The sequence below is a fragment of the Ictidomys tridecemlineatus genome, chromosome 3 (assembly GCF_052094955.1).
Source record: "Ictidomys tridecemlineatus isolate mIctTri1 chromosome 3, mIctTri1.hap1, whole genome shotgun sequence".
Classification (NCBI taxonomy): domain Eukaryota; kingdom Metazoa; phylum Chordata; class Mammalia; order Rodentia; family Sciuridae; genus Ictidomys; species Ictidomys tridecemlineatus.
In genome coordinates this window covers 152862000-152884802 of record NC_135479.1, presented here as the reverse complement: position 1 = coordinate 152884802, position 22803 = coordinate 152862000, and the positions used below count along the sequence as shown (strand labels likewise).

The 22803-nt window shown below is 38.3% G+C and overlaps 1 protein-coding gene across 31 annotated transcripts in view; it reads right to left on the bottom strand.

Moving 5' to 3' along the window:
• Positions 1–22803, bottom strand: part of Zbtb20 (zinc finger and BTB domain containing 20) — a 793227-nt gene that overhangs the window by 80530 nt on the left and 689894 nt on the right. The window lies entirely within an intron of this gene.

Sequence of the window (22803 nt, the reverse complement as noted above, 5' to 3'; positions counted from 1 at the left end):
TTTATAGTTAAATAATGTCTTAAAAATGAGGGTGGGTTTAAAAAAACAAGGAAGCAAATTTTTCTAACATTACCAGCAGAAATAATTATGACAATATTGTAAATACCACTGGAGTGATAAACTCAGGCTGAACATCAGAATGAAATTTCTCATGCTTTGGGAAAGCTGTGGATTCAACTGCAGCTCTCAGAGAGAACAGGCTGCAATAATTCTATGGATAAAGTTGTTAGTTACTTAAAAACATAGAGGACTGGCAATCTTGCTATTTGTCACATTAATTAACACTTCGTTTCCCACCTAATTCTGCTCAATAGTCATGCTTTAGGTTTATTTGGATTTTTGCTTTTTATTTCCTTATTATACTAATTTCTGTAGAAATATGCAGATGACTGCCCCAAGTCTATTCTTATTTTCTTGTCTTATTCTCCTCTTGCGATGGAAGAAACATTAATTGTTTAACCTCCTTTCTATCCTTATCTTCAAACAGAATCATTTTCTCTTACTTAAAGATGAAAAGCCCAACAGAACATGCCTTGGGATAACAGTGTTCACCTGAGTGAGGAAAACTGACTCTTCCAGGGATCTCAGTCATTTTTACTTCCCAGAAAAGCTCCCCTTCCCCCTTAAATGCTAGCCTACAGTTCAGACTTCATCTGCCTCTCCCAGGTGAGCGCTTGACTTGCTGTGCTCCTGGGGAAAACCCTGGTGGTATTAATCAAACTCTTTTTGGCTGGTGTGGTGGAGCCATGCTATGCATTGAGACATCCATTAAAGAGCAGCACCCCAGCAGCCACATAAACAGCAAACTGGGCTTCAGAGCTCGTCATTGTTCTTTCTAACCCATCATGTAGCTGGAGATTATCAACATTTCGTCAGACAGAACTTCCTTCTCTTCCCCCCACCCACCCCATAAGTCCACTAAAATGATAAAGGGAATCACTGATCAATATGTCTAATACAGTATAATGAAATGTTTTCTGGCAACATACTAATACTGTATGTAATTAGGCAAGCGGACATTTTAAATATACCTAACATTTTATTTAACTTGTGCATTTTATAATTAGAGCCACACTCTTTCTGTCCTTTTAATCAAACACTTCTTTCTCGCCCCCCAACCTGCTGCTATGATCTTACTTCCATTTTTGGCTAATTGTCACCTATCCTCACTTCTTATTTCTCCTCTTGCCTTAGTACCCACCTGAGGGTCTGTTAATCAGCGCTACTGTATTACTGCATGGTGTGGCATGTTTTATTGCTTAAAGGGTTGTTAGACTCTACAAAAGACCCAGTGGAAATGACTTCATGGGGTTTCATATTTATTTCCTTTTAATGACTTTCATATCCAATGTAGTCAGTTTTTAAGTCAAAAGATAATTTTGAGGGGCTGCTGGTGCCACAAATCCTCCCTGGAATCTGGAAATCCAGCTGTCCTCTCTGCCTCTTACATCATCACTGTAATAAAGAATCTGCTCTTGGAACCCAGCTGGCAAGTTGCTCGATGGTGTCAGAGACAGAACAGACAGAGGGTCACTTCTCTTCAGCCTGTTTCATTGTTGATGTCTCTGTAGATCTGTCCCGGAAGCCCTTAGAGAGCAGAGCTGTTATGTAACACACCACCACATATCACTGTAAGGAACTTTCTGCAGAGGTCTTATTTCAGCATGGCCTTTCCCATTCCTTAGAAATTACACCAAATCATTCTACAATTAGAGGTTGCTTTCATGATTAAAGCCACACACACACACACACACACACACACACACACACACATACACACAAATAAAATAACAGTGACAATAATAGCTAACACTTATTTTTGCCTGAATTTTATCAGGGACTGCACTAGGTATTTTTATATATAAATATATTCTAATTTAATCCTCATAGCCATGCATATGTGTTAATATTATACCTGTTGTATAGATAAAGAAGAGACTCTGAGCTCATATACCTTAAGATTAGTAAGCAAGAGGATGGTGAGGCCAGATTCTAAACCCAGATCTTTCTGACTCTAAACCTATGCTCTTTTTACTATATAGTAATAGTTCCAACATGGCGGGGGCACATTGCTAGTTCCCACTGTGATCTCAGCAAAAGGAAGATGCTTAGTTAATTCCATGATAGTTCAGAGCCACCAGGAGGATTTGGAAGCATACAATTCAGGTGAAGGAACAGTTTCAGAAACTATCAATAAGTATATTTCCTTCCTACTTCCTTTCTAAATGAAGACAAGCATGTCTTCTATCAATCTTAAACTCTAATAAGCAAATGAATCACTCAGGATTTCTGATTCAGCATGTCTGGGGTGGAGTCTGCAATTCTGCATTTATAACAGGCTCCCAGGTAATGCTAATGCTACTGGTCTGGGTACCACAGGTCTTAGGTCTGACACTCTCCTTCCTGTTGGGGGTTGTTTTTGAAGGAGTTGAAGCCAAATAACTTGGATAAAAGCTGACTGACATGACTGGCTTCTGATTCTGGGCCAGTTTGTCAGGTCATGAAACATTAAACAGAATTCAAGGAGTTTCTGGTTTTGAGCACATTATGGGGGGAAAAAGTGTCTAGGTCCCCTTGGGTTCCCACCAATCTTTAGAAATTCAAAATGAAAATATCTCTAACATGCAAAGTACCTATTTTTTACATTATTGTTATTTTTAACAATAATTATCTGGTAATAATTCAAATAACACCTTTCCTCTGAGAAATTCAATGAGCTTTACTAACCTTAATTGTCTAACAGCAATTCCCAGGTGTAGATAAAGCTGTCTCAAAGATCACAGTAAATTTAAAATTGTTCCACTTCCCTCATTTCTTTGCCCCAAATGTAGTGGCGAATTAGTGGTGAGGGGTTACTAATTGGCAAAGACCCTCCATCTCATAATTGGAGGCACAGGAGATTTCATAAAACAAGGGTAAATGCAAGAAACATTAGCAGAGAGGTAGTTGTGGGGAATGCAATGTTGAGGGGGGAGGAGGAAGAGTTAAAGGGAGTAAGACTAAGAAACGGGAAAATTACAGAACTAGTTAGATGACCTTAGACAAGTCATTTAACCTCTGTTTGGCTCAGCTTTTCCATCTGTAAAAAAGAGGAGGTAGTTTTTATAATTTTTAAGGTCCTTAAAATTCTAATAGTCCCCAGAGAAGAAAATTGTGGGCATTAAGTAGCTCATCAACCTGTTAAACCATTAAACCTGTTAAAGAAATCTATTTGACTTTTCACTTTTTAACTAATTACCTGAAGCGAATTCCCAAGTCTCAATCACTAATCCCACCTCTGGTGAAACTGGTGAAAAACTATTTAATGAATAAGGCAGCAAATGCATCATGACCAGACAAACTAATCAGGAACCCGATCTTCAGCTCTCTGATGCTGTAAGAACTGTTTCACTTTAAAAATTTTAGTTCCTTAATTAACCACTGGTTAATACCCGTGTCCAGAAGAAATACCTCTGCTGGCTTGAAGACCCCTGGGATGGCCCTGCCAACAGAAAGTGAAATCATCGTCCTACTGTTTGTCACAATAAATCTATGTTAATTTTCTCCATAGAGACCTCTTGATTCCTTTTTGACAATTCACAAACTCTGTTAATAAGAGTTGCACATCCCAAGAGCCTTAGCGTTTCAGGTACAGTTGATTCTTGCTTAAAATAAAAGATCTTGGGGACCAGGTGATAAACAATGCCATGATGATTTCTTGGTTTTAATGAACACCTGGGGATGGGACATGTCCAAGTCATTTTACACTGAAATCATCCCCTCCAGAAAGTCTGTCGAAGTTCCTGATTATAAGGTCACTTTATACTTTGTAATAAGGATTCCAACATGAGTATGATTTATGGCCCAGTATATTTTCTGGTATTATCAAAATTTTCTGTTCCTTGCTCTTTGCATTGGGTATGTGTCCTGGACTAAACATTACAGTTTGTGGCTAAATGGAACAACAGGTGCTGAGAAACATCGCAGTGGTGTTGCCCCTAAAACTAACTCAAAGTGAACTTTACTTCCCTTTTCCTGATTGTATTGGCTCACAGACATTTGGGCTGCCATTAGCTGAATGTTTGCTATGTGACAGACATTGTGCTTTTTCATCGATTGCTTAACTTTATTTTTTACAATTACACTTTGAAGGTAGAAATTACACTGCCATTTTATAGATGAGAAAACTGAAACTGCTTAGGAAACTGATATAGATCATGAAGCCAGAGGGTAGCAAAGGAGGGATGAGGGCTAGGTTTTAATCACCATGCTCTAGCGCTTGACATGTACCTATCCTGAAATCACTAAGCCATTGACCTGCCTTCATTCTGTTCCTCTTCAATTGAGCTACTCACCATAGGCTTGTACCAAATTCTCCATCGTGACTATCTAATGCCTTCTTGAGCTTTTTTGTAATTTCTCAAAACCTTTAAGTTGGGTGCATGGCACATAACTGCATTCTCAGTGGTTTTGGGAGGCTGAGGCAGGAGGATCGAAAGTTCTAAGCTAGTCTCAGCAACTTGGTAAGACCCTGTCTCAAAAATAAAAAATAAAAATGGGATTGGAGATGTGGCTCAGTGGTTAAGCCTCCCTGGGCTCAATCCTCAGTACAAAAAATAAAAAGCAAAGACAAAAAACCCTTCAACACTTGACCTATGTTTTCCTATTTACATTAATAATTTAATCCAAAGCCTCATTACTAGTTCTTTCAAACAGATCTTTAGCACTCTTTTTCTTTAGCTTCCACTAAGTCCTCATCCTCATTCTAAATTACTCTTCTCAGGCCTCACATTTGACCCCAAGTGTTTCATCCCCAGTTTGTAATTCACCTTCCCCAATGCCTAAGAAGCCTACTCATTTTTACTCTTTTTTTTTTTTTTTTTTTTACCCTGGTTGGCTTTCCCAGATATCTTGGTCCAGTCTGTCCTGAATAGCCCTTCAGATTTCATTTCTCCTCTTTCTATGTGCAGGGTTTTCTCTTAATTTCTTCAACTGTGAGTCCATACTACCATTCTCCATTTACTTCTCTGCTCAGTACAAAACCCTACATGCATGCTATCTTGACCCTCACTTTTGCCCGTTGTTTCCAAGTGCAAGCCTGAGGTAGTTTTTCTTAGTATGTTCTACTTTTATCAAGTCCCATTTTCTATTTTCTTTTTTAGTTGATGAGCTTGCCTCCCACTTTAGTAAGAGAAACCTGTGCTATGCTATGTGGTAAGCTTATTAGTTCTCATCTTCTTTAATAGCTCTGAATTTTCATAGTTCTGTTTCCTCAAGCAAGAGCTGTACCTGTCCTACACTCCCTTTTCTTTCCTAGAGGCTACCTATTTCTGATCTTTTATTTTCCCGTGGCTTCCATCAGTGGCTCCTTCTCTGAAATTGATGGCATGTCCATTCCTAATGGTACTAGCTTAATTATCACAACTTAGTTTAGTATCCTGTTTTCAACTCCTGACCTTCAAATTTCTTTCAGATGGTATCTCAAATTGAGTTTTATAGGATACTAGAACTTTAAGCTGCATCTCAAAGTTCTCTGGTCAAGTAAGCTTAAGAAATATTCCATACTGTACCTTCCTCTCTCAAACTTAAAATGCATATAAGGATATTAAAGGTCCTGAAGACCTCATTGCTGTCCAAGTTTATTGGAATACAGACTCTTTCCCACCTCCCTTTTAATGAATGATTATTAATCTTAGAACACACTTAGGGAAAAGATAGTTTTTAATGGCTCTCCCCTGGTTCCAAATTCTTTAGCCTGGGCATGCAAATTCACTGAATTTATTTTAGGTAAGTCCTCTCAGATTTCCTTTCCATCAATACTGCATTTGGTCTAAGCCAGTTAACCTATAGGGTATCAGAAAGACTAAGAACATTTATATCTCTGAATTCCTAGTCATACCATTTAGGTAGCTACTAAAACTTTAGGCCTTTATCACCTTCCCCCCGCCCCTTACCTAGGGCTTTCTTCTCATTCAAGATCCATATGTAATAATGTATTTATTATAAAACTTTTCCTTGTGAATACTGTCTTGGCCTATATTGACCTCTGTCACTCATTTAACACTTAGATAAATGGTTATCATTTAATACCTGTTTTGGTGAGAGTGTAAATCTGTTAGGGCACAGACCTTGTCTTATACATCCCAGAAATGCCAGTACTTAGTGAGTGTAGCCCTTTGTTAGGACCATCCATAGACAGAAATGGATGACACTGTAGCATAATGAAAATTTTATTTCAGGGTTGGGAAGAGTGTTTAGAATTGCAAAAACTCAGGTGGAATGTCCACCGTTTTTTGGGGGGAAAAAACACCACACACCCATCACTATTACCACCCCCATGAATGCTATCATGTATGCCTAAGTCTTCAGAAAAATGCTTGACGTGGAAGATCAAAGGCAGTTCTGCCCTTGGGTGAACTTAAGAATCTTCATTACTTGACAAAAAATGGGCAAAAGGGCAGAATAATCTAGGAACATCAAAGGACCCATGATAGGAACCACTGGAATAAATGTCTCTGCCCCAGTGATGAAATTCCCATCCACAATCATTAAATAGATGGTAACTGGATAGGGTCGGGGAGAAGCCATTCTCCTACGCAAGGGAATCAGGCAGAGTTTTGTGTGGGATCTGTTGCTTACTACCATGCCTGGTATGTAGCAAACATCTGCAGAATGTGCTGCTGCCTTCCACCCGTATTCCAAACCTCTATCTCTTTGAATCAGTCTGGAGACACATCACATTTAATAAGTCAAGATAGCTCTCCATTAGCCACTTGCACAACATGAAATCCCCAAACAGCAAATTCTATCTTTTCCATAAAAATCTTTTATGCCATAACACAGAAGAGCAAGAGCAGGTTTTCTCAGGCTAGTGTGCAACGACTAGATGCTAAGGGGCTTTAAATTTTTCATATTAGATGTTATCTGAAGTTGGGACTTCATAGGCTCTCTAATAGTGAGTTTGTAGTGATATTAGGACTAGAAATTTAGACTCTTGATACCTCGTAAGGGAGTATTATTATATGCAAGAAAAGAGTATAGCTTTCTTCTTAAAACTACAGTAACAAATGACTTTTATATATTTTAGCAGAAGAGAAAATACATTTCATTGAAACATAGTCTGTGAGATATTTACAATCCTCTGAGATAAAAAGAGGTATACAAACAAAAGAGTTAATTAAAAACTATTTTGTAAATGAGAATGTTTGCTTATATTTACCTTAAAATAGATAGGAATTGTATTATGTAACATATGAAACTGTAGGATCATTTCAAAAATAAAATAAAGAAAAAATTATATGCCTGTCCTTAGTTAAAATTCAAAACAACATATCAGAATATTGATTATTAGTCATGATCAATAGGGAGTATTTTTAAAACTGCAACTTTTATTGCAGGAGATTACTGGCTTCATAATGCTAAATGGCTTAGATATTTTTCTGTCATATTTATACTTAGAGTTATCTTTCTGGACAATTTACACATTTGAGAGTGAAAATGAAGAATAGTTTGCCTACTGGATGTGTGACAGGCTACTGGGGCACTGCTGCTGTTTTCTGAGAGTCATAGGCAGTTTTTGCAATAAAATATCTGAGTTTCTTCTTTTACTTTTATGTTCTGGGTGAAGTCTGAGATTTCTGCATCTTGTTCTGGGATGTCACCCTTGTAGGGACAGGGAGATAGTACTGGCAATGCTTTGCATTGGTTTAGACACTTGAAAAGTTATGCGGTATTTTCATGGACCCTCTCTAAAAATATGTTCTCCCCATCATGAATCACACAGAGGAGAAGCCTGGGGCCTATGTGGGCCAGTCAGGGGGAGGAGAGGGAAGTTTAAGCTGGCCAGCTAATAAGAAGTAGAACTTAATTTAAAACCAAGGTTTTCAGCAGAAAATTCCATTTCTTTTTTTAAAATGCCACTGTTGGGGATTGTGGCTCAGAGGGAGAGTGCTTGCCTTGCACGCGTGAGGCACTGGGTTCGATCCTCAGCACCACATTAAAAAAAAAATAAAGCAAAGATATTGTGTCCACCTGTAACTGTCTTCCAGGCTCTGGGATGACCTAGCTGTGGTCAACTCACTAAATTTTCCAAGTCTTGTTTTTCTCACATATAAAATCATGGGCAAGCAATCAATGAATAGCATAATACCACCAAGCTGTAAAATCTGTCACCTGTAAATGGTATTGATAATAATGTGTGCTTTGCCTAACTCATAAAGTGGTAAGGCTAAAGTAAGCTGATGCATGTGGAAATGCCTTGAATATTACAGAGCACTGAGTCAATGGAGGGATCAGGAAAATCTCAAGTGTGTGTGGGAGCTGACAGCCAGTCCACTTCCATTGGGGTTTTGGGAGAAGCTGTAATAAAGCTCTGGCACCAACTCAAATCTCACCCATCCTCTCCCAGCATGCTGCAAAGCATCACTTGAGGAAAGTTACTTGAGTGGCTAAGCCAAACACTCAAATTCTATCCTTTCTGAGTAGAATCACAGAAAATTCTGAGGCTCAATGCAGGTGGCAATTGCTGTTCTTCCAGGTGTGTCTGAACACTGGAGAGACCTTAGGGAGAGAGGTCAGACATCACTGCCCCTGAGGGCCAGCTTTCCCCTATACACAGCTCCAGCCCATATGACTTCACCTGGAAGCCTCAGGAGACAGAAAAACCCAGAATTAGCAGGAGCCTCCTCTCCTGATAACTTAAGTGCTCTGATGGAAAGGCAGAGGGTATCTGGAGAACGGCTGTACTGAGTCGGCATTGATTTCTCCAGCCTTTGTCTGTGTCTGGTTTCTGTCTCGTTCAGAGGTGGTTACTGTTACTACAAGCAGCATGAATCATGTCTCTGTTAAAAAACAGAGCTTCAATTGTCTTACATAACCCCTGGTAACTGAATGTCTAATAATAGCAAGCCATTTCCAGGTAGGGAATCTGTCTACCTCCCAGACACACACACACACACACACACACACACACACACACACACACACACACACACTACTCTTAATGCCTCACCATAGAGTACGGTAGACAGAGAGGATGCAGAGAGAGAAAGGAGCAGCACAATTGAATTTTCTGTATTTTAAAATGTATTGTACAATCATGCATCATAGGCTCTGATGTCCAATATGTTTGAACTAGTTTAATAAATGGTAAGAAACAAGTATTATTCTTTAAAGTATTTAAAACAGCAGAGAAGTGCAAACACTCCAGACACTTTCTCTGACACTTTACTACTGTATGAAAACCCAACCCAAAAGATAGAGGGGGTGGTCATTTCGCTGGATTGGATACTAGCATAGTGCCTAGATTTAATTTTTGAAGGACTTTTTTTTCTTCCTTTTTTTTGTTTGACCAGAGAGCATATTCCAAAGGTTCATGACTACAGTCATTACACAAAATTCCAGTCAACGAGAAGCAACTTAAAACATGACTGCAATGTCCCACTTGCAGGCTAGTGTCAGGCACTGTTACCTGAGCCATTTCTTTGAGGGAGATGACTACATTTGTGCACATGTGTTTTTCCCATGAGTGTACTCTCTGACTTGGCATACCTGATGAGGCTTTTCATACACCCTCTCCACTCAGCCCTCTGTTAAGGTGATTATCAGAAAGCAAACTAATAGAAAAGGTTGAGCTATGCACAGTGGCGCATGTCTGTAACCCCACCAGCTTGGGAACCTGAGGCAGAAGGATTTTGAGTTCAAAGCCAGCCTCAGCAAATTAGAGAGGCCCTAAGCAACTCAGTGAGACCCTGTCTCTAAATAAAATACAAAAAAGGGCTGGAATGTGGCTCAGTGGTTAAGTGCCCCTGGTTTCAATGGCCAGTACTGGAAGGAAAAAAAAAAAAAGGCTGAAAAAGAACTAAGAAAAAAAAAAAAATCAAAAGGTAAGTTTCTCTTTAAACCACTCATTTGATTGAAGAAAAAAAAAAAGATAGGGAGTGCCATAGAAAAAAAGGGATAAGGAGGTGAGAAGAAGGAAAGGAGCAGGAGCAGGGAAGTGCTGAGAAGTAATATTGGCCAAATTATACTGTTATATTGTGTGCATGTACAAATGTGTAGCAACATATCCCATCATTATGTATGACTATAATGCACAAAAAAATGTGGAATAAAATAAAATAAATATATGTTACATAGTTAAAAAGTGTTTATGAGGAAAAACTTAAATGTATAATATATATGCCTCCATTTCTTCATTGTCTCATCACATCCATCCTAAGCCCCTGCAAGACCATGTTTTTGAAAGTACATTCCCAGGAGCCAAGTAGCTCTAGAAATCATGTAAATTAGATAAAAGGAGGGCTTTATAGAAAAATTACAGATGGAGGTTATATCCTGCCACTCATTTGGGCAAGGACCACAGAAGGAAAACTTCGGTTTAGATTGTTCAGTAACATGAAACAGTGGACTAGACTAGTTCCAACCAAAGAATGTCCTAGGGTACACCTACTCTGAGGACCCACACCTACATGCTATCCTACATGGTCCTCAATTGTTTAGGGATATAAGAAAGACCTGATGAGATAGATATATGTCAAAGTGATTGTGTGTTCCCTCAAAATAGAATTTACTCTATTCCTTTTGAAATACCCTCCAAATCCATAAGCAAAAGAGTTGTGATTGGGCAAGGAAACAGTAGAAAGAGAAAGAATAAATGAGAGAAGAGGAAGGAACAAAAAAATCCTAATGTCCTATTTTTTTCTACCTGCAAACCTGGCTGGATTTTATCCCCAAACCTCTACCACTGTTCTCTGATGGTCTTTGCTACATGATATATGGACAAGACTTTTAAAGGAAATAAGTCCTTTAAAAGTCCCCTCCCCCCACAACACACAAATGCAGAACAGTAGGGATGGATCCTGGCCACTAAATTACCCTGCATCACAACAGGATCACAGAGGTGGAACACAGCTGTTGGGATTGGATTCTTCTGTTTATATAATGTGCTTTATGAGTTAATTTGTTCTTAGAGCTGGTATACTGATGGACTAAATGTTTTAATAAAGACAGCCCTGAGATGCCACAGTTTTCTTTGTAAAAGGCTTTGTATGCCTTCTAACTACTGAGAATATATTGCTAAATGGTTTGTACTTATGGAAGAGTAGGGGATTTGCCTCTTCCCCTTCTCTTGGCCTCAAAAACTAGGCTTTTTCTAAGCATCTTGGAGGTGATTATACCTACCTGGAACTTCAGGGCACTAGTCAGCCAGTTCCTTCACAGTTGTGTCTTTGGCACCTGAGCAAGGATTTGGTGGTTCAGACACATTTAAAATGTAAAAATGGGTTATTATGTTATTTTGCATTGCAATAATAAAGAGTATTTCTGGATTGTTGCTGACAAGTAGATCATAATAACCATATGTGGTACAACAAACCACATGATACTGTATCAGAAGCGTGCAGTTAGTTTTTGAATGACCCAGATTGTTTTTGTTGTTGTTGTTATTTTTTCCTGGCCCTTTCACAAACCCCTTATTGAATGTCTATGGTCAGTGATGGACTTTTTATTCACAAAAGGGAGCTGGGCAATGCCATCCTCTCATCAAGTTCTTCCTTCTCTAACACTGAACAAAAAATATTAGTAAACACTAAGTGCAGCTGGTTTTGAACCTGGCAGGTGAGCAGTTTGTAGTAACTAGCCATACTGACAACAGAAGGAATTGGTGACATTGCTGGTGGTGAGAATGACTTCCTTATAAAGGCACAGCCCTTTAAAATATCTCAGGGATAACTTGGAGGAAATGAGCAATTATGGTGTTACCCATTCATATGTTCCAACAAATGTCTGGAACTCTAGATACTAGAAAGTCAAATATTATTATACCATTATTATAGGTATTATAGGATTCATATAAAAAGGAAGCATTTTTGTTGACCTAGTGAGCTCCTCTGTATTTATAGAATACTCAGGATACTTCTGAGTACCATCTTAATTTTTAGCATCATTTATAGGAATCCAGCAATTATAAAATAAACGTCACTCAGAAGCAATCAATTGAGAAGTCACTTGGTAATTAAGATGCAAAAGGCAGGGATAAGAAAAGTTAGAATTTTCTAAAATGATTATGGAGAAACTGATTACACAGTGGTTTTGCTGAAGGCACCTGATTATTGGTCGACAGAAGATCTGGATCTCTAGCTGTGTCTGCCAACTGCTGTGAGCCCTTAGGCAAGTCACAGAACTCATGCTGGATCTGATGGTTTTTAAGATTCTTTCTAGTTATAGCATTTGCTAATTCTAAAGTAAGAGACAAGAAAAGAGTGATTCTCCCTTTTTCTTGTTTTGTTGAACATTTGTTTTCCCCTGATTGGTGTCTATGTGGTTTGCATCAGGAGTTAAGTTTAGGGGCTCAAGAAGTCACAGAGTAAATATTCAGGTGACTTTTCCATGCATACGTGGGAAAATAAGAGAGAGATATTTTCCCTTTCTTTCACATTTCAATGTTTTTTCTCAAATCAGACTTATATATAAGATTCTGGCATTGATAAAGATCCCCCTACCCCCAAAGGAGCTCACCCATGCTCATACAAGCTTATCTGATTGAGTTATTTATGTCCTGGCTATTTTTTTCTCCTCAGACTTGTTTATAAAATCACTGGTAAGCATAAAGCTACAAAAACAAAATAAAACAGCTCTGTTTGAGTAATTTACTTCAGTTAAAGCAGTGTAAGAAAATATCCTAATGCTCAGGTGGAAAAACCCTTTGAAAAATACTCAGGTGTCTTAGAAAAGACTAAATGAAATGTTGTATTAGTGATAGTTTCATATGTTGTTACTGTTTTTCATTGCTGGAGTTGTGGCTTAGCGGTAGAGTACTTGCCTAGCAAGTGTGGGGCCCTGGGTTCGATCCTCAGCACCACATAAAAATAAATAAATAAAATAAAGATATTGTATCCATCTTCAACTAAAAAATAAATGTTAAAAAAAAGTGAGCTTACATATTGGCTTTATAATCTGGTGTGCAGATGTGGATCTTTTCTCCAGATAGCTCAAGCCAGTACTTCCTCAAAGTAAAGAAAGCCCAAAAGCCTGGGGAGCTAGCTTTACATAGACAAAGGGGCCACACAGAAAATCCATTATGTGGGGCTTATATCATATGCTGAACAGGCACTCGGGTTACCCACGACTTGCTCCTTTCCATCTCTCCCCTGCTTCTTTGCTGGTTTAGTTCTTTTTACCTAAAATGACCTCTGTTTACTTGCCTTTACTGCTCAAAACCTCATGGACTCACCTAGTGTAAGCCTCATTTCTAAGAAGTAATGCACACTGACCCAGTTTGGGACCCAGTGATAATTTTCATGTACAGCAAGTGACACTTAGTTCTTGTAGTAACTGCAGTCATTAAGACTACATATCTAAAAGTGTCCAGAGTCCACCAGAAAGAGTGTCAAAGGTTGCAGGGACTTCATAAAAGAAAAAGTGCTAGCTTTAAGAGCAGGCTCAATATAGAAGTTGTGGTATGTAAAAAGAAAGTTGTGGTCTGTACAGAAAAGCTGTAGCCTTGTACTGAAGGGTTTGTTTTAGGATGGTCTTTTTTCAATGAAGGAAAAAAGACTGTTTCTTAAAAGGAGTTGAGACATGGGTTGTCGTGACATACGGTGTCGTCAAGTTTGACCGTATTAATTAAGGAGGTAAAATATTAAGATTTTAGTAGGGAGAATATGGGGCACAGTTACATGAAGCAAAGTCAGAGGTAAGCATATTGAATCTAAATTTCACTCCTTCTAAATTCTTCAAACAGAGTGTCCCTTGCAGTCTGATCATCCTACCATGCATTATCACAAACTCCAACAATGCCTAACCAGGCTTAAGTGAAGGGCCAGGATATATCCTGGTAGTAAAAGATGAAATGAAGCTCAGAAATGCTGGATGCTGCTATATATGTATATAATTTTATTTATGTGTATATTTATATATCAATATATATAAACATATACATTTGTATGATGTTTGGCAACCTCACTCATGGTATTCCTGTGAAGTAGGCATGTGGTAAACATAATTAGCCCATTAAACAGATGGTAGGGCTCTGGCATATCTCACCATATTCTAAAATGGTGGAGCTGTGAGCAGGGACTGAAGAGAGAGTGCAGTTTGATATGCGGCTAACTGCAAATCTCTGTGAATTGCTACTTTCCTAAAGACAATCTGGGTAGGCTGCATTTGGCTGAGAACTGGGGATAGTTTGGGAAGCTTTAAAAATATACAAAGGGACAACTTTTCACATTCATTCAGATATAGTATCTTCATTTTTACTTACTAGAGACATTTTTTGAAAAACAGCTTTTTATCTTAACTCATCTGTGTTCCAAGCAAACTTCCAAATTGCTGAGCAGATTAGGAAAAAAAGAAAAGAAAAGAAAAGAAAAATACACACAAACACACACACATACACACACACACACACACACACACACACAACAAAAACCTACATGCCAAGTTGAAACATTGGGTAAATGTTATTATACATGTATTATAAATGTAATAATAATACTACTAATGATAATAATTTTAAGAGTCCTAAGAAAGTGCACTATTGGAAAATACAAAGTTGAAAACAGGTTTGGCACCATAAACAAAACAGTTTGCACAGCAACCCAGTTTATCCAAAGTGCTTGTGATGAATTTTTACCTGGCTGAATTATATAGCAATGACATTGCTGCTCTATGGTAAGTTTGACTTCAGAGGCCCTGTAATTAAATATTTGAGCCCATTTCTTTGTCAGTTGAAATACAACCTAGCAGAAATGAAAGGGTTACTAAAACTAAGACTTGAATTTACAAATGTATTTGAACTGGCTTCAAGAAGACATGAAACATCAATACATCTGGAGAATAGAACTTGCAATTGACTGTTCTTTACCATCTGGTCTCAAGAACATTTTCTGCTTGGAAGTTGCATAAGCAATGAAAAAACACACAAACAACTTCCTGTACCATGTTTTTGGTCACTCATAATGACGCATTAACAAAGTAAACCAGCTAAATATGAGCAACCGTGCCTTACTCCAGATGACAATATACATTATATAACTAAGATCAATGAAAAAGGACATCTTTATTTTAAGAAAGCTGGACTTCAAACAAAGTATTCAAGAATAAACAGACTTCCAAGGTGTTTATCCTGAGTAGTTTGGGCTATAGTGGTTTTTAGTGTCACTACAAAACCATCCCTAATTTTTTCCAAATTAAAAAAAGACCAAAGGAAAAATTGAAACTCTACTTAGGTATGAAATGTTCCATATATTTTTAATGACATAAACTATAAGCACTAAAGTACTTTCTATTTTTTTATAGCAATCTTTTATGTAGGTCTGTTTTCTTAAATAGCGTATGCTAATACCATTTAATTTTTTCCTTATGCTACACGGTCATCTTTGTGAATATCCTGATTTTCAAAAACACTTTTCTTCTTTCTCTTGAGAACTGACCTCCTCCCTTATCGTTCAGTCCAACAGCCATAGACTGAACTGTATGTAGCCCTCTATCTCCTGCCATTGCTAACTAGCATCACTGTCTCAGTTTTTCACAGCCATTTCCTCTCAATCCTGTGTGCTAAATGTATTTTCTAATCTACTTTGGATTGAAAAACCAGATAAATGAGAGATACTAGAGATAGTACTGTCTGAAAGCAGGTTGGTTGGAGACTTGGGGGAAACCCATTTGGACATTTGAAGGTTTTCATTCCATTTTCAGGGTTGTCATTCAGAGGTGTAAACGGCCAGAGTCAGGCTTCCAGGTATTATTGTGTAACAAAGTGTGTGACATTTATGCACTTTTATTGCAAGGGCTCTCATTTTAAATGGGGCTGCCCAGAAATTCATTCTTGATTACTTTACTTGGTAGGTCTCTAATTTATTACACTTCAATCCCTTTATTTCCTGAGGCAATGTAACTAGCAGATGACACTGAAAAGTAAAAGCACATTTTTTTAGGATAGGGTGAGAGAATCTTGGCAATTGACTTGGTTATAGGGACAGAAGCAAAAGTATGTGGTAGTAAAGTTAGAAAATTTCTCTGGACTTGTATTTTTTTTTTCCTTTGACTTTTTTTTCCCCTTCAACTTTGAGCAGTATTCTGGCCTTACTGGACACTGGAAAAACAAAATCAATTATAAAGATATTTATATTAATTGAAGTGTTCACAGAAGTAATATCTGTTTGCCTTTTCTCTCATTTCCCCAAAGGGGAAACTAGCATAGTTCATGCTCTGTGATAGTTAGGATAGGGGCTGTATTGAAATTAACCTCTTCACCATCTCTGAAAATGAGATTTCTAAGCAAACTAATAATGTTAAGACTTTTATAGGAAAAAAAGAGGGAGGAGTCATGTTTAACCTAGAAGAGGGTGAAAAAAACAAAATATTTTAAGTTACTAATAATTCTTATTTATTTTGAAGTTATTGATAAGAAACCATAGGTTAACACTTTGAAATCTCAGTTCAAACCGCATAAAAATATTCCATGATTCATACTTTCAGCTAATTCAGCTCAGTTATTTCTTTCTCAGTTTGTCCAAACCAGTGGAGTTTTACAAAACAAACATTTTTAGCTTCCTAGAGTTATACTTTTTTCTTGTCTGACTTGTTAATTTTTGTAACTTGCTTATGTGATAAAAAATACTAAGTAAATGCTAGGTCTACTTTGTATATATTATTTTTTGATAAAGAGTTTGAAAGAAGCTGTCAATTTTATATCAGCAAGGTTACTGCAGACTAAAGCAAAAGTTCAGGCATAAGCTGGTCTCCTACCAGTTTCCCACAATTTGGGTATCAACAGCATCTGAGGACATGGTTAATGAGTTCTGAAATTCATTCACAACATCGCTGATCTTTCAGGAATCTCATAACCTTGCCTGCCCTTTCCCCAATCACGAGAGGAAAACCTTGACAAAATTAGAACCAGTCCTCAGGCCCTCTCTTCCTTCTTGTACTTATCCACATTTTTTATTTAAAAATTTTTTTTTTTGGTATTGGAACAATTGAAATACCCCATGTTTTTAAATTCCATAGAAGACTAACGATTGAATAATTTTCTCACATCTCTGTTTGCACTTTCACAGTCTGGTTGCATTGATTTGTGTCTCATAAGTAGACATTTCCTTTGTTGGTCACAAATCAATGCTGCAGAACAAACCTGCCAGTACATTCCCACCCCCGACTCCCCAACTTTCCTGTAGACTTTTTTTTAAAAGCACCACTTCCAGTTTTTTCTTTTTAAAAATCATTTCATTGGTTGATAATATGCTAAAGAAGAGAACGCTTCAGAGTTGAAAAAAAAAAAAAAATCTCTGGGAAAAGCAGCTCCTCCTGAGCTGGTTCTGCTTTTCCTGCACTGCCTAGAGCACAGCCCTGCCTAGGGGGAGAGCAGACCTCCTCCACCTCGTGCCCCTGGTACGCTTTGTTAACCCAATTAAGATCCTCGCTTCATACATCACAAGGTTGCCCAAAGCAGCACACTGTGATGTCACAGTCAGATATGATTTCATGGCAGGGAAAAAACAAAAAGACTGAAACGGTTAAATGTACTCTGCTTTTATTCAAATCTTCTAAGAAGGGGCAAAGAGGAGATCTCCTGCCCCCCAGAGGGAAAAAGCACAAGCTTTCTTATGTGAATGTGAAAACTTAGTTCTGAAGATACCCTGGTGCTTCTACCCAAGTGGATAAGCATGAATGAGAAGCACAAAGAAATACTATCATCAATCCAAATGCTCTTGCCTACATTTAGCTACAGGTGGAAAGCAAGCAGGCATGGTTTGATTTACCTAGATTAAAAGAGCAATTTTCTATCCTCTTTTTTCCTTTTAAAAATAGCCAATCGATTTTGGCCTAGCTATTGCTGACTGTACCAGGTCCATTTTAATTCGCCACTGATTAAATGGTGTATGCGGGGCTGAAGGCTCTACAGCTGGAGCAAGCAAGGCTGCAGAGGGGTGTGGGGGACCAGAAGCCAGAGCTCCAAAAAAGCCCGCAGGCTTCCGCTTGTTCTGCACTCTGAAGGCCACGAGTCCTTGGCACTCACCCTGGACTGTTGATAGCACATTTTAAGGCTCAAACTGGATGAAATATAATTCTGGAAGTTTAAAGCTTAGAATTCATTAAGCTTTTTAATTCTGACCTTAAGAATTAAAGAAAAAAAATCAAAGTCCTTTGATTTTTGTTTTTATACATGGATGGGGGAAATACTGTGTGCTAAATTGCAATGACATCTGAAATGAAGATGCTGTTCAGAAACCAGCCTGTTTTACTGTTATTATTTTAAAAAGTCAATTTTTCATAAGTTACAGAGTTAAGAGTCATCTACCAAAAGGAGATGGAGTTTAGACATCTTGTTTGGTAAAACCTCATGAAAAAGAAATACAGAAATAATACAGGACTTTTATATATAGGGTGACTATGTTGGAATTCCCCAAGTGGCCCCCAGAAAAGTGAAAATATCCCTGTTGTGGGAAAGAACCTTCTGGATTATTATAAGAAAGTACAACCTTAACCAAAGTTTCTGTGGCTATAAAAACAAACCAGGAAGGAACTTCCTCATGGCATTCTTAGAAAGATCCCAAATCCACAGAAATTTCTTCAGAAAAAGGCAAAGTCCATCTGGCAGGTGAGGCTATAGTCCCACATATGTTCTAGGCCATGGGAATTCAAATCTGAAAATCAGTGAACTTACTTTAAAAAAGTGATCCTAATTTTTTCCCCTTTCATTTACTGCTTCCTCTTTTTCCTCTCTCCCTTTTTCTCTCTCCCATTATCATTTACTTAATTTGCATCCTGGCCTTAATGGGGACAGAAGTGTATCCAGAGGTACTATTAAGATAAGAAATTTCAGGAAGAAAGATTTAATGAGGGGCTTAGGAGTTTTTGGAGGAAGAGTAGGAAATTATTTAGAGAGAAACGAGAAAAGCTAAGAAAATTAAATATCAGAATCAGCATGGTGGTTGTGGAAGAAAAGCGTCTGAGAGACACAGATGGTCTGCATTCTCCAGAACAAAACAAACAGGAAGTAACAGGGCCAGAGCCCCTCTCCCCTTCATCCCTCCCTCCAGTGTAAACTGGAAAAAACCCTGAAATGTGTGCACATCAAAGTTTTCCTTCAAACACTGGAAAGTGACCAAAGTGAAAGAAACAAGAGATAACTGGTTCTAGCAGGTAAAATGCCAAAGGGACATCTCTTTGTGGGAGTGGAGGAGAAATTAGAGATTAAACACGCACTGTTTGGAGAAAAATCCGTCTCTGGGGCTCACTAATGATGAATGTAGCAGACAGGTGGCAGATCTGCAGCCTGAGGAGAGGGAGGGCTTCCTATTGAGCAGTTCATTTTCTGGAGGAGGATTGCGGGGGCAGTGCTGTGCAAAATGGCTACTCTTGGGGTGCAGAGGAAAACCAGGGACTTAGTGGAGTGCAGGGGCCACTTGCAGGTATAGTGAGTTTTTTGAGTTAGAGATTCAGATGGAGTGATAAGAAGCTCTTAAGAAATGGTCTCTCACAAGAAATGTCGCTGAAATGGATCGCTATTTACAGGGTTAAAAGCAAATTAAGAGCTCTTCTGTTTCCAAATCCAAATGCCAAAATACTGCCTAGAACAGCAAGCATGTACACGCAAAATGTCAAAAATCTGCAAAACAGGGGTTCAGGGCCATAGAGGGGGGTGCACTATGTACCAGTCTCCTCCTTCCCCATTGCTTGGAGGGTACAGACTTCTGGCAGGGTAATCACAGTCAAATCAGAGACTTACAAGCCATCCCCACAGAGATAAACTACCCAGATACCCTATGACTCTGGGAACCAATAAGAACAGTTTCCATGTTCTAAAACTAATTGGACAGTAAGGAGTGTCTGTAAGAATAAAGGGGGGTAGGAGTGGAGGATGGAAATAAAAGGGGGAAAAAAAGTTGAAAGTTTTAAATTACAGGCTCAGTAAAAAACTGGCATTCCACCACATCCGGTCTAGTTACCAAATGGAAAAATAGGGTCATTAACATGTTTATTTGAATTACATTAGTCCTTCTCTTTCATATTTAATTTATTCTGTTTGGGAAAAAAAAAAGAAAGAAAAAACGGTCTGAGGCTGGTGAAAGGCAGGGGTGTAATGGATCCGGAGCTGAAACACAGCATCTTCACCCATTATCTACCCTGCCAGGGCTTTTCACAACTTAGTGGATCATCAGGGATTCTTCCCCTCAGGAAGAAGGGAAGGGCAGGCACAGAGAGATGGAAGGTACCAATGCCACAAGTTAGTTAAAATAACACGGAAGCACATTTGGATTAAGGAGTGGGAGGGCTATTTTAATATGGAAAGGAAGTTCAGAAAAAGAAGGTCAAGATAAATGACCTTTTTTGACTGAATGTCCAGACACAAGGTTGGTGTTAGGCTTATTGAACATTCTCCACGTGATATGGACGTTGTGGGACATAGGGAAATCTCTGTGTTATTAGTATTCTGGGTATTAAAAGGCCAAGTCTGCAAGATGATCTCATGAGCCTTGCTGTCATCCAGAACAGGTCAGATCAACTTCAGTACAAACAAATATAATACATTCTGGGAAAATGAAAGAAGGTATATTTTTAGGAATATGTCTGGAAATGACCTTGTTATTGTTATCTTCAAGTGGTACCATGAAAAGAACACAATATGGTATCATAAGACCAGTCCCTGCCCTAAAGTTTACAATTAAATTCATACAAGCAATTTAATCAGTTTTCTCATCCATGAAATGGGAACATGAGCAGTTCCCATACAATTGTGAGGATGGATTGAGGTAATCTATGCAAAAGTGTTCTAGAAAACACCGTACCACTGTAAGACATTTGTTTTCTGAAGATGGTGGTGTCAAGTGCAGGCCGAACAGTGTGAATATCATCAACAGAATTGCAAACAAAGCAGGGAACATTGTGACAATGGTGAGGAGGACAGGGATCTCCTTTTCAGTGCTGACTGGCTGTATCACTCACTACCTGAAGGATTTCTCACTGGGATGTTGACCTTGGGTTCACAGATTGCTTCCACAGTAGGTTGCCACCCACTCATAATGAGTCACTTAAAGTTCAAATCTTACTTCGTGCTAGCAATGCTAATAGAGAGGCAAGCAGTTTGAGGCTCTGAAGTCACAGATCTGCTGTACTGTCAAAATGGCAGAACCAAACTTCTACTGTTGCACAGGCCAGCTAAGGCAGCCTTGGTGGGTGGGTGTGGGTCTGGGCACTGCAGTGCTCCAGTTCAAATCCAGGTCCAGTGTGACAAGCTGGCTAGGAAAGCGAGGCTTTATGCTCATTCTTTGGGATCTCCAGAATGCGGAAAAATTTCAGTCTCTATTGCTATTCTTTACAGCAAGTTTTTCACTTTGCTACAGACATAATCATGCTTTTTGTTATGATTCTTCCTCTTTGGTCCAGTTTGTTGAACGTTTTGCCAGCTGTCTCCAAGCTGAACCTTGGCTCAGATACAACTGCATTCACATTAAGATCATTCTGTTTGGAGCCCAGAGAGTACTTAGAACGTAATTTTGACAGAGGAAGGGGAGAGTTAAATCACAACAACTCGAGTAGACGATAATGGCAACACATGTGTGGGATATTGTTTCTGGATAAAGTACTCCAAAAATAAATAAATAAAAAAGGAGAGAAAATTCAGAATCAAATTAATCATGATATATGATGATTTCTGTTTGTAGTGATTTGATAAATGTCTGTAAAGAAGTAAAAGATCTGGGAAAGTGAAGATGGATTTCTTTATCATATTCTAGTATGAATAAACTATAAGTCATCTTACCACTCTTCAAAAAGAACAAAGCAAAGAACTACTTTACACAGTAGGCATTAAACTTAAAAATTTCATTAAAGGTCAATGAGAGGAATATTATTTAGTTAAATTCATGGATAATAAGACCATAGTGGGTTATTCAAAGAAACCACAATATCCGAACTCTGATTCTTGAAGTTAGCAATTGTATCTGATATAACAATTTCCTGGTCTTCTGGTTAGAAACTGAATGCTCAGCTGAAAGAACTTTAGGCCTGACCCAGTGGGGCTTTTCTTACAACCATATGCTCATAAAAAGTAGGAGTCAAGTGTAGTACTGATACTAGGCATGTTGGGGCCAGAGGTCTACAAATTCTCCAATCTGCAGACACACGTCATCCTCCCTAAGCCTCCTTCTATGTAGCCACGATATGGGTGAGAGAGCTACAGATCAGAGAAAATCAGGGAGGAAAAGTGAATTCCCAAGATCACAACTGGTAAGTGACAGGTCTAGGATTTGAACTCAGGATATCTGCTTCTAAGCTCTATTATCACATTGCTGCAGTTTTTGCCCAGTAGCCTGATATTCCAACAGTTTTAAGATGACCAGTTTAACATGTTGAAGTGATTTGAGGTTTTGTTTTTTTCATTTCTCCTGATATCTAAACTATATAGCAAGCACATAGTTTAAATATCAGGAGATATCAGGAGAAATATCAGGTGCACATCTATAGCTTTACATTAAAGATGTCTACAGTTCTCAATAAGAAGGAACATAGGCAAGCAGATCATGTAAGGTAACAGGCAGATGGCTAGGAACAAAGGATGCTATGGGTTACTAGAGTTCTGCAGACTAAAATGTGCACTAATGGCAAATCCTTCTTCTCTAGCTGCTAAAAATTCAGTCTCAGTTTTTATAATCTAAACTCATGTCTTTCAATACAAGTAACATCTAAGAAATGAAGAAATATCATGGACTCCATGTCTTATCTTAGTAATTCTAATGTTGAATGGATTAACAAAATAGAAGGTAAGAAACATAAGAAATATTGTGGTGGGTAGAAACTTGATGAGGAAGAGAAGAAAAA